Below are 13,191 nucleotides of genomic sequence, written 5' to 3' on the forward strand. Positions count from 1 at the left end.
TGTAGTCATTCAGTTCCTTGATGGTGGGCTTCTTCAGCACTGGGATGATAGTAGAGTGTTTGAAGCAAGAAGGAACATAGCACATCTCTAGCGATTTATTGAAGATTCGGGTGAAGATGGGGGCCAACTGGTCAGCACAGACTTTTAAGCAAGAAGGTATTATCTTGTCTGGGCCTGGAGTTTTTCCTGGCTTTTCTCTTGCACTTCCTTTTCTGTGATCACTACAGGTTGTGAACCCAATGGGATGGGGTCAGTTGTAGGAGGCTTGGCTATTGTTGATGTGTCTGAGATGGGGGTTGTGGAGATAGGTGGCTGTAGTTTCCTTTCAAACCTGCAGTAAAACACATTCAGTTATTCTGCCAGTTGTTGATTTCCTTCAGCCTGGGAAGGAGGTTTGCTGTAGCTGGTGATATTTTTAGGAGTTTGCCACATGTTTGCTGGTTCATTTGTTGAGAACTGATTCTTTAGCTTTTCAGAGTAGCTTCTTTTCGTTAATACATTTCTGGCCTTATTGTACATTATTTTATCACCTTTTCTGTAGGCTTCCTCTTTGGAACGACATAGCTGCTTAAGTTTAGCTGTGAACCAAGGTTTGTTGTTACTGTATATTCACAGGTTCCTGGTCAGTACACATAGGTCTTCACAGAAGCTGACATATGATGTTACAGTATCCGTGAGTTCATCCAGGTCTGCAGAGGTATCTTCAAAAATATTCCAATCAGTGCAGTCAAAGCAAACCTGTAGCTTTAACTTTGCCTCCTCAGTCCAAGTCTCCACTAATTTAATTGTTGGTTTTGTGGTTTTAAGTCTTTGCCTGTAATCAGGTACAAGGAGAATTTATTTATTTATTTATTTATTTTATTAAATTTTTATACCGCCCTTCTCCCGAAGGACTCAGGGCGGTGTACAGCCAGAAATAAAATACAAGATATATACAGTTAAAACGAATTAAAATGTAGCAAAATTACAAAAACGGCTGATAGTTAAAATTAAATTAAAAAATTTAAAATATTAATAAAACCCCAATTTAATATCAAACTATTGTGCCAGTCCCGCTTGAATAAATAAATATGTTTTTAGCTCACGAATCATGCAATGATCAGGGTATCCTACAGCTGCTCGTGGTAAAGACCGATAAGCATCTTTTAGTGTTTGTAACAATGGTCTAAGGTATTCTTGCCTCTAGTGATACAATTGACATGCTGAAAGTATTTTGGTAGCTCTTTCCTTAAATTTGCCTTGTTTAGATCTCCCAAAATAATGGCCAGAGAATCAGGGTATTTGACTTCAGCCTCCATAATTTGGTCAGCTAGAGTTCGTAATGCCTTGTTTACACAGGCTTGTGGTGGGATATAAACAGCAATTAGAAGAAATGAGGAAAATTCATGAAGTGAATAGTATGGTTTGCAGTTGATAATTAATGTCTCTAAGTTTTCATCACAGAATTTATATATTATAGTTATATCCTGAGACCAGCTGTTGTTGATATATAATCAATATATATATTGTGTGGGTAGGTGGGTAGAAATCTCATTTTTAATCCTAGTATATTAAGAATATTGAAGGGGGGTTACCTCAAAATGAAGGGAAATCATATCGCTAATTTTCTTCAATCCATTATACTGAAAGTTGATGCAATGGAGGGCTTTAGGGAGATCACAATATTATGTTCTGAGATTGCATGCAATCTTGGCATCATAAGTTATTCATCTTAGTACAATTCTTCCATAAATTTTCAGTGTTCCTAGACAGACAGACAGACAGACAGACATCTGTTTAGGGTTTTGTGTGTGTGTGTGTGTGTGTGACTGTGTGTGTGCGACTGTGTGTTTCTACTTTAGGAGATGTACCCATATCATGAAATGAAAAATTATTTGTTACAGAAAACCTGCACATGGAAGTTTTTCATAAGAATAATGTTCATGTAAAAATTCTTGGGTAGCAAAGATAGGACAAAAATAAATATCTATCTGGGAAGCTTGGGAAAGTATTATTAATCAAAGTTAGCAACATTAAGCTACTGCTGGTTAGAGTCTAAATATGGGATTTTTGATAAGATCATAGATCAAAACGTGAGCATTGCTCTGTGTATGTTTATGTGTATAACTTTTGTTGAGATTTTTTTTTACAGGATTAAAAATATAGAAGTGTAAAGAATTAGAAAAACAAAAAATTAAAAGATAAAAAATTCAAAAGCAATAAAAGTCAAAAGAAAAGAAGAGAGAAAAAGAAAAGTATCTAAAGAAGCGATATCTAGCAGTTATATCAATAACACAATTATTAGCATTTCCACCCTCACAAATATATTATCATGATTTTCTTTCTCCCATAAAACAAGCCTTTTTTCAGCACAAAGTCCATAAAAGTTTTCCATCTTTTATAAAAGTACTTATTATTGCTTCCCTAATCAAACACGTCCGTCTGGCTATTTCAGCAAGTTTTGCTATCTTCACAATTTACTCCACTGTATTTATGCACTTTTCCATTTTGTATATCATTTTCTAAAATATCTCTTTAAATTGTATGACTATGTCAATTTTAGTCCTTTTAACCATGTTCTTTCCCATCCATCCAACTTTACATTATAACCAAAATTCTGAGTGCGTTTTATCATGCACTCTTTAAATTGTTCTTCAAGTTGTGGGTGCTCTGTCACTGGAAATTTTCAAGAAGAGACTGGACAGCCATAAGATCGCCTGCTTGGGCAGGTGGTTGGACTAGATGATCTCCAAGGTGTCTTCTAACTATGTTATTCTGTTATTATTATAATTTCAAATTCCAACAGTAATTAACATATTTTAGCAATTACACAATTAACATTTGAATATAATTCCCTTTCAAATTCTATTACGTTGTTCTACACCTAGTTATTTTCGATCCGTATTAAACCTCTCCTTCAATTGTACATATAAAAAAAAAAAGTGAAAAATAAATCGTTCTGCAGTCAATTGTTCTCTTAAGTTCTTGATTTTCCTGTATTAACAAGTCTTTATAAATCAAACATTTTTTTTACCCACTGTTTCTATTCTATAAAATTCTTTTTGAACCAAGGGTAACTAAAATATTTTGGAGCATAGTCTGGGTTTATATTTGTTTCATATTCATAATATTCCTAATAGAATGATTTTTGAGGTCTACATTTATCATACCATAAAAAACCATGCCACCTGAACCTAGGTTGTGTTCTTCTAATTCTAGCAATCCCTTATTATTTAACAAGAGCCAGTCTTTCATTAAAACCAAAAAGGATCAATATTACTGTCATTATCTACTTTTAATATCATATTATTTTATTAAAAGTACCCGAAATGCTGTGAATATCTTGAACAAACAAGAGATCTAATGTAATGATCATCCCTGCTGTAGAATTTCTTCCCTATTTAGTAATGATGTTGAAAGTCTGGACAGAGTGAAGAGAAAACCAACAAAGATGATTAAAGGGCCTGGAGGTGAAAACTTATAAAGAATTGGGAATGTCTAGGATGGTGAAAAAAAAGGACTAGGAGTGACATGATAGCAATGTTTCAATATTGAGGAGCTGCCACAAAGAACAGGAAGTCAACTTATTTTCCAAAGCACCAGAAGGCAAAACCAAAAGCAATGGATGGAAACTAACCAAGGAGAGAAGCAACCTAGAACTAAGGAGAAATTTCCTGACAATGAGAACAATCAATCAGTGGAATGACTTCCCTCCAGAAGTTGTGATGCTCCCTCACTGGAGGCTTTGAACAAGAGACCAGACATCCATCTGTCTGAAATAGTATAGGGTCTCCTGCTTGAGCAGGGGGTTGGACTAGAAGACCTCCAAGGTCTCTTTCAAATCTGATAATAATGGTGATGGATTGTACCATTTTTTCCCCAACTTTTGGTGCTAGCCCAGATTACCTCTCTTTACTCAAGCTTTTGGTTAAGTAGCATTATCAATATCTGTTTGGTGTCATATTATGTTGAATTTAAAACATTAAGTTACAATCAACTTTTTAGAATCTTTAACCTTCTAAATATTAGGAAATATTAACATTAATTGTACAATGAGTGAATTATCTAATATAATTACATTATTTTAAATTGCATTTTGCAGTGGTTTTAATTAACTATGTACCTCCATGGGGTGGTGGTTGTTGTTGTTTAAAATAAACCAGAGGTTTAAAAAGTATATTAAAATAGTAATGAAAGAAAAACAAATAGTTAACAAGGAACTGTCAATAGTTAAAGAAAGCAAAAACACAAACTTATTAGCTGCAGACAATAAACAATGTTACTTATGAACAGTGTTCAGTAGTAAAATTTGTTATTTCATCTTTAAAGCTTCCTGAAGTGACAGCATCTACAATGTTTGGTGAAGCACAGAGAAAACACACAGAGAAGAAACTTATGAATTTCATTTGGAAGAACACCAAGAGTAGAGGTCCATTCCCAGCCCGAGAAGAACTCTCTCATGCTCACCCCTATGCTGTGCTATTGGTAAATAATAATAATAATAATAATAATAATAATAATAATAATAATAATAATAATAATAATAATAATAATAATAATAATAATAATAATAAAAAAAGACCTTGTCAGAGAAAAGAAAAACACACTAGCTAGTACATATGAATGAGTGGGGCCAATGCACCAAGAGAAACAAAAATTACAACTATGCAAACTAATTCTTATTAGAAAGAATACTTGTAGATAAACAAAGTGTGCCTCAACTACTCAGAGATTTAGAAGGAAAATCCTAGGTTGATCAGTGGGGAGGGATGTGAACCCTATAAAAACTAATGACTGATTCTGAACCCACTGGTAGAGTAACCATTCATCCAAAGAGCTGAAGCAAAGAAGGTCCCAGCTTGGATCCTCAAAACCTCCCTTTCTTCATTTCTTCTTTGTGGAATGTCTGGAAATATGCCCATATACTCATGTATGTGTGTGTGTGTATACACACACACACACACACACACACACACACACACACATTGAATCATTCCTTCCTCTTCTACTGTTACGTTTATGGTAAGTCTGACATACTCGGCCTGTCTGGAATCCATCCAATTTAGGAAGATATTCAGCTCTTTCCTAAAAGTCGGATAATGGATGATGATTGTAATAGTGGCAATCTGCCTGTTACGACTTAACAAAAATTAAAATCTTGACCATCTTGGAAAGCAGAGTGCTTCATTTCTACAATATCCATTGTACCCAAACTTATTTTTTTATGAGAACTGGGCTACGTACGATGGGGCACTTCCATTTCAGTATATACCCTGCCTGACCCATAGCAATAGGTGTACCTTTCTCAGAACAAAGCAATGTAAAATATTCCTTCTCCTTTCTCCAGTATCTTATTTCTTTCCTTGTCATTTTCCTCCATGTTGCCTATTCCAGTAAAACCAGAAGTTGTACACCCTGGAAGAAAATGTCAAAGGATTGCGTAAAGAGACTCCTGCTCTCATCAATGGCAGGGTAATTTTGTTCAATGTCCTCCATACATTTGGCCCATGTATGGTGAATAATAGATTTTAACTGAGTAACGGAGTCTGAATTCTACAAGGATACAGCAGTAATCCAATCTTATAACACTTAAGAGACTGAATATTTATTGTAGCACAATATTTTGTAGATCAGAATTCATCTTATCAAATGCAAGTTGTGAACACTTTAGTGAATACCTGCTTTTAATATAAAGAGGAGGTAAAACCAAGGTGGATATGGACCTTTCTGCATTAATATAAGCTAGTAAAAACAAAAGATAATATCTGATTATTATAAGGATATATTTATATATTCTATACAGTTAATGTGAACATCACAGATATCTTAGAAAAGAGTCAGTACAGCCCATTGATGGTAGCTATACCTGGCAAAAAACCTTCAGCTTTTGCTAATTAATTCCAGTTTGTCAGCATTACATTACAAATTTGTTTTTGAAATTTCTTGGAGTATAGCTACTAGAACATTTTCATTCAGGACTCAGAAAAGAAACAAAGAAAGAGGCCATGCATATACATATAGAAACAGCCTGGAAGCACCTTCCTAAGCAGTTGCCTAACCCTGAAATAAGACATGGCTGTTTTAATGAATTGAAGACAAATGGTTTATTCATATTTGTGCACATTGCAAAACATCTGTTTTGGAGGATTTACATAGCTTTATTATCCACCAGTTTACATGTTCTTTTCAGACAGTGCGCATTCATATATCCAAGAATATACAATTAGACATTAAAAAAGTGTGCAATATGGCTGCACAGATTGTGCTATACGTAAGTACAGTTTGTGTTGGTTTTACTACTTATTTATTGGTGAGATTTCTTACAGGAGCTCAAGGTGGGTCATGCAATGCTTCCTCCACTAATTGTTTCCTTCACAACAATTCCATGGACTAGACTGGATTAAGAGATAACATGTACGATTCTATGGTTTGAGTGAATTTGAACCTAAGCATCTCAGATTCTGAATCATTATGTCATACTAGCAGCAAAATAGTACTGTATGAGATCACACTGCTAGAAATGCCCTGATACAATCAATCTTCCAAAAAGGCTTTATATCATGAGAAAGTGTGAAGTTTAGGATTAGCGACAGAATGCTTTCAAAATATCTGTTTCCAAATCAATGATGTGAAGATGCCCTTCAGCTATGGAATCTTGGGTAGGGGGGAGATTATGGCTTTATGAAGCAGTGTAAATCTTTTTTACTCTCTGTTTTCCAAAATTGCAGATGGAAAATCCAGCATTTTGGGATAACATGTGGATTTATGACTTGGGATTTTATGTCCCCTGGTCTGGCTAAAATGAGAACAGCACACTTTTCCAGAGGAACAGCCACTGAGGTTCAGAGGACAAAGTCGGATTTAACTGTGGAAAGCATTCTTTGTAACAGACATCCGTGGGCGTAAACAGGATTTTCCATCTTGCCAGGAGATTTGGGAAACCAGGCCTTTGTGAAACTTACTTTCTTAGAGAAAATAGTTTCTAAGAGATTTTAAGAATCGGCTTAAAACCTCTCTCTGCTTCTCAGGTCCAACAAGCCTTGAAAGCTGAAATGTCACAAAATAAAGTGATTTCTCAACGTATTTTTCTCAAGCCTGGTTTCAGTCAAGAAGCAGTGATAATCTTACAAGGAAAGATATCCCACAAGTCAGATCTCCCTCCAGGTGCAGGCTTTTTAAATCGTACTGATAGGTTTTAGTGAGCGTTTGATAAGCCCTGAACATTTTTATGGCTATCCAGTCAAGTTTTGTAACTTCTACATTTCACTTAAATCCCTTATGGCAGTTTCAGGAGGAATCTGATAGCTATGGACCAATTAGTGCTACTCCCTTTAAAAACGGTAACAACTTATCTGCCAATGCAAGAACCACGTCCACACACCACGATGGAGAGCAGAGCTTCCATTGCTACGCTGTGCAGACATTAAGGGAATTTCACCCAATTTTATGACATTTTTTTGCCACGGTCAATAAGTGAATCATATAATTAAGTGAATCTGTCATTCCCCATTGACATTGCTTGTTGGAAGCCCCCTGGGAAGGTTGCAAAAGGTGATTCAATGACCCCAAGACATGGTACCGTGATAAATATATACTGGTTGCCAAGGGCTCAAATTTTCATTATGCGAGCATGGGGATGGTGCAACAGTCATAAATGGGAGGACCTAAGTCAATTTTTCTGTGCCATTATAATTTTGAACAGTTATTAAATGAATTGTTTAATGAATTATTATTATTATTCATTAAAAATGAATTATTATTGAGTCTTGTCATCTGCACTTCTATAACTGTCTGGTTTGGTTCTGCAACCCAACAAGACAGACACAAACTTCAGAGGATCATTAGAATGGCAGAAAAAACAATTGTTACCAACCTGCCTTCCATTGAGGACTTGTATACTGCACGAGTCAAAAAGAGGGCTGTGAAAATATTTACAGACCACTCACATCCTGGACATAAACTGTTTCAACTCCTACCCTCAAAATGACACTATAGAGCACTGCACACCAGAACAACTAGACACAGGAACAGTTTTTTCCTGACTGCCATCACTCTGCTAAACAAATAATTCCCTAAATACTGTCAAACTATTTAATAAGCCTGCACTACTATTAATCTTCTTATCGTTCCCAACACCCATTTCCTTCTATTTATGACTTTGTTGCTTGTATCCTTACGATTTATATTGATAATGTTTCCTGATTGCTTATTTGTACCCTATGACTAGCATTAAGTGTTGTACCTTATGATTATTGATAAATGTATCTTTTCTTTTATGTACACTGAGAGCATATGCACCAATACAAAATTCCTTGTATGTCCAATCACACTTGGTCAATAAATTTTTTTTCTATTCTATTCTATTCTATTCTATTCTATTCTATTCTATTCTATTGTCATAATTCGAGGACTGTTGATAGTTTTAAAAAACCCACCTTCGGTCACTTACTAAGTTAGATATTTATAAATGAATATTTTTAACAATGTAGTATCTCTGATTATTTTAACAGTTGCTATAGGTCTAGAGAGCTATATGCATACAATTTATAAGGGTAGAATCAATTTTAGTTCATATAGTAATGGTTCATCTGCATGATGCGCTGTTCTGGATGATTTCTTCCTCCTCAAACACTGTATATTTATCACAACATACAACATCCAAAAGGGCTAAGGGATGTTCTCACAAAGACCTGCATATGCCTGACTATAATTTGCTTGCTGGAGCAAAATCTTATAATGGGAGGAGCAAATGGTAACCTTTCAGATGTTGTTGAATACAAGTAGTCCTCAACTTATTATGGTACCACAGTTGGTATCAGAATTTCGAAGGTAGTCGTAAAATGAGTTGAGAGCAATTTTACAAGCATTTTTTTTTTTTTTGCCATGGTTGTTAGGCAAATCACTGCAGTTGTTAAGTGAAGCATAAAGCTTTAAGCAAACCCATCTTCTCCCGTTGACTTTGCTCGTCAGAAATGGCTGGGAAGGTCACAAATGGTGAACAAATAACTCCGGGATAATGCAACCATTGTAAACACGTGTTAATTGCCAAGGGGTTGGGTTTTTGATCACGTGACTATTGGGGATGCTGCAATGGTCGTAAGTGCAAGGACCAGTCATAAGACAATTTTTTCAGTCCCATTGTAACTTTGAACAATCACTAAACAAGGGGTTCTAAGTCAAGGTTTCCCTGTAACAGTTTTGATGTCTCAACCCGTTGGCCTATTCATATTAAATGAATTTCTATTACTGTGAGAGTGAATGAAGAAGCAGAAAGTGGTTCCAAGAAGGCAATCTTACTGCTTGTTATCTCTTGCTGTTATCTTTTCATCATAGTATTTGCCATGGCTTTTTCCATCTGATCCTCTTTATTTATCTGGAAAGTTGTTAGAGGAATTTTAATGTCTTGCAAACTGGAGAGAAGTAAAAAGAGCAAAGAATTGAGCCCAAAATATTCGTTGCTAGTTGATACATTTGTTAACCGAGTCTTGCTCCATTTTACGACCTTCCTTGCCACAGTTGTTAAGTGAGTTGCTATAGTTGTTAAATTAGTAATACGGTTGTTAAGCGAATCTGGTTTCCCCATTGACTTTGCTTGTTAGAAGATTGCAAGAAGTAATCACATGACCCCAGGACACTACAACCATCATAAATATGAGTCAGTTGCCACACATCTGAATTTTGATCACATGACCATGGGGATGCTGTAACGGTTATAAATGTGAAAAACGGTCATAAGTCACTTTTTTGAGTGATGTTGTAACTTTGAACGGTCACTAAATGAATTGTTGTAAATCAAGGACTACCTGTAATACATTTTATTTGACTGAAGGATGCCACAAGACCCTTTATTGTCCCGTGTCTTTGTTGATCCTGGTGTGATCTTCCTTATAAATGCATCTTACATGTTTATCTAAGCTATTACATTGTCTATGTTTTCACTTCTAGGTATTTTGCTATCATAGCATTTAAGCAAACTTTTAAACTCTTAATCAGAGGAATTAATGTTACAGTTGGGACAAATCTAAGCCTAGGAGTTTCAAATGTTTTAAAGAGTTCAAGAGTTTCAGAAGTTCTAAAATTAGTTAATTATCTCAGATTATTGAGTTACTAAAATAAAAATTCCCTATCTAAATTGATGACACAAAGAAAACAGAATTTCATTTAAAGTATTAATCCAAGTTCATAGTAATTCCCTTTACAAAAGCTTGTTTCAGGCTAAAAACTCTTAATTTCCTGGGAGCAAACCTGATTAAACAGAGTGAAATACTTTTAAGAAAACCAGCAGCTGAATTTGACTTTGCATGAAGTATTATGAAGTGAGAGAGATGGGATGAAAAAGCTTTTCTAAATCTAATCAGTGAATCAATCTGAAAAATCCTTAATTCAACTATCTGCCAGTGCCAGCCATCATTAAAGACAGTTGATTTACATTTATTTCATGCAACAGCATGAGAGAAAGAGAGGGAATTGGCCTTAGAATAATTTTAAAATAATTATTCTTTCTGCTATAGTTTTTGCAGAGACTTGTCAAGTACTTGAAGTTTTCAACTCAAGAAGAGAATGGCTGTCTGCGTAAGGGCTTCTGTTACTGGTACATCTGCAATATGTTAAACCTCACCTGAATAAAAGCGAAAAAAGAAAGATCCCCTAACATCAGGTCCCATTTACACCACACATCAGAGAACTGGAGAAGTGATCCTCAGCACAAAAAGAGGAAATGTCAGCATAAACTTTTTTTAAAAAAAAAAGGAAAGTTTTTTTGTCAAGTTCTGTACATTTGCGCCAGAGCAAACTACGCATTCTTTCTTTGCTCAAGGAAGGCTAGTCAACAGCATATGGTAACAGAGATAAGTTTTACTTAGTAGTTAGATTTCTTATTTGTAAAATGTTTGCAGCTTTTATTCAAACCTAGTTCACTGTCCATAATTTAAATTCAGTCCTAACGAGAAAACATATTTCTATGGATGTGAAGGATGGGGAAAGCCTACAGCAGCGATGGTGAACTTTTTTGGCACCAGGTGCCCAAACAGGAACACGTGTGCACTCATGCGCGTATGCCAGAGCCCTGGAAACTCAAAGACCACCTGGTCTTCTGGTTTCCAGTGCATCAGCTGGTCTTTGTGTGCGCTGGAGCCGGCCAGCTGGTGTTCAGGTTTCCGAGGCTCCAGCATGTGTGAAGATCAGCTGGCTGGTGCTCATGCGCGCGCCGGAAACCAGAATAGCAGCTGGCGATGGCACATGTGCCCACAGAGAGGGCTCTGTGTGCCACTTCTTGCACACGTGCCATAGGTTTGCCATCACAGGCCTACAGGATGCAGTATCTGTAGAAGAAGCTGCCGAAGACATCTCACATATTTTCACAGCAAAGGGATTGTTAGATTCCATGCATTTTGAGAGGTACTACCACGGTACAATGCTGCTAACATTCATGTGAAATATATGTGATGCCATTATAATTAATGGGAGGGGGGAATTGATAAGCCAATTTCATAATTGTTTAACCTGATTCTTTGCAAATGTCGATATCTTGCAAGGAAGGGGGGGGATGTGCCTCTTTTATTTCCCTTTGCATTGGTGAGGAACTGAAAGTCAAAACCTTCCAGTTGCAGATGGAAACGCTAGAACATAACAGCATGCTAGAATGTAAGTGAAATGCCTTTGTTTATTTTCACTGTCTCCAGGGTAATAAAATGCATTTTTTTACTGATCTGTATATAAAACATGGGAGGGAAAAAGGTGATCATTCCAAGAGCATCTTTTAGAAGCCAATGTTCAGTAACAAGAGTTGTTTTCCTCTGTTGTACGAAGGGGATTGTTGGCATTTTAATTTTGTTTCTAGAATAGTGCTTGCTGTTCCACAGACACTATTTGTTCTGTCTTTTCTTTCTTTCCCCTCCACATTGCTTATCTGAATATATATGCCTGCCCTTTGCTCAGATTTATGGGTTGGGGCAGTGCTATGTGTATTTACAGTCTCCTGACCTGAAGACCTGGAGCTGAACAAGGAAAGGAGGAAACCGGGGCCTGTTCCATAAACAGAGACAGATATGAGGGGGAGGAAGGAGGCACTGCTAGCACTTAACATTTTTAACTTCTTGACCAAGTAAAGGAATTAGTGATTAGATTAGAGGCAAAGAAAAATGAGAAATACAAAGAGATTGGGAGAAGAAATCTGCTCAGGATCTTGGGTGCATTGTGTTAGCAGAAAATGAAACCCAAAATAGTTTAGTAAAGTTATTCAGCCCATCTTCAAAAAAAGAAAGAGAGAGAGAGAGAAACAGCTTTATCACAGTATAAATTTCAAATGCATTTCAGATGTATAGCTTTCTCTTACAAACAGATCCTCTTGATAAGGGAGAAGGTAGAAATGCAGGGTACAAATGCAAACTCTATACGATCTGTGGTTTGATAACCCGGCACATTTTATATTTAGTGTTTGAGATGTTTTGTGAAGCAAGATTGAACTCAGATAATATGGGCTGAAATAAACTAATCCTTTAAATGGCAAAAACTGCAAAGTGACTAAAATTTGAATTCAGAAATGAAGTCTTAATTTGGAGAACTGCAAATAATGTAATGAAAGCCTTACACTATCATGAGGAATAATTTGTATGAAGTGCTAAACAAAATGGTGTTTGTTTATTCCATTTTTTAAATTTTAAACTAATGAGTAGGCTGAATAAGCAGATATACTAATTTTATATCAATGCCACCAAACTTATTTGTATATACTTTAAGGTGAAAGCAAGCAAATTTAAATGAATTGTTACTTATTCATTTCAAATTGGTACAATTGCATTGAAAATCAGTTGTTTACACTTTTGTCCTCTGTTTACACACTCAGATAATCAGTTCTGGGTTTTACTGTTTGAGACAACAAAGCTGTAATCTGCTTCTCATCCATCACTGTAACTTTATTATTTGTCTCCCACCTTCATTATTTTACACTTCATACTCTTTCCTCCTCCTATTTTCCCCACAACAACAAACTTGTGAGGTGAGTTGGAATAAAAGAGAATGGCCCAAAGTCACCCAGTCAGCTTTCATGCCTATAACAAGACTAGAACTCACAGTGCCTTAAATTATACTCAAAACAATTATTAAATCAATTTATCAGGGAAAAAGATAAACTTTTTTGCCTGCAAACTTCGATATCACATGCAAAACAAAAACTAAATAATGTAATGAAAGCCTTACACTATCATGATGAAT

Source organism: Ahaetulla prasina, chromosome 1, assembly GCF_028640845.1.
Source record: "Ahaetulla prasina isolate Xishuangbanna chromosome 1, ASM2864084v1, whole genome shotgun sequence".
NCBI lineage: Eukaryota > Metazoa > Chordata > Lepidosauria > Squamata > Colubridae > Ahaetulla > Ahaetulla prasina.